We start from the raw sequence: 402 nt of genomic DNA, 5'->3' as shown, positions 1-402 counted from the left end.
CTTGAGTTATGCCTCTGTGGCCTCTGAACTCATTCATAGGTTATGCCTCTGTGGCCTCTGAACCTATTTTCTAGGTTATGTCTTTGTGACCTCTGAACCTATTTTCGTGGTTATGCCTCTGCGGCCGCTGAACCACTAGCTTGAGTTATGCCTCTGTGGCCTCTGAACTCATTCATAGGTTATGCCTTCATGGCCTCTGAACTTATTTTATAGGTTATGTCTTTATGACCTCTGAACCTATTTTTGTAATTGACCGGTTTCGACTGGCTATCTACCCCCTCGACCGTACCCTGTCTAATTTATCTGGTATGGTTGGAGTTTCCTTTAGCATTCTCTTGGGATGTCACCTTGACTACCAGGGGAGGCTTTCTTTTGAGGATGCCGCCAAACAGAGCATTGTGA

The sequence above is a fragment of the Phalaenopsis equestris genome, unplaced genomic scaffold, assembly GCF_001263595.1.
Source record: "Phalaenopsis equestris unplaced genomic scaffold, ASM126359v1 Scaffold001081, whole genome shotgun sequence".
Taxonomy (NCBI): Eukaryota; Viridiplantae; Streptophyta; class Magnoliopsida; order Asparagales; family Orchidaceae; genus Phalaenopsis; species Phalaenopsis equestris.
This window is presented reverse-complemented; position numbering follows the sequence as displayed.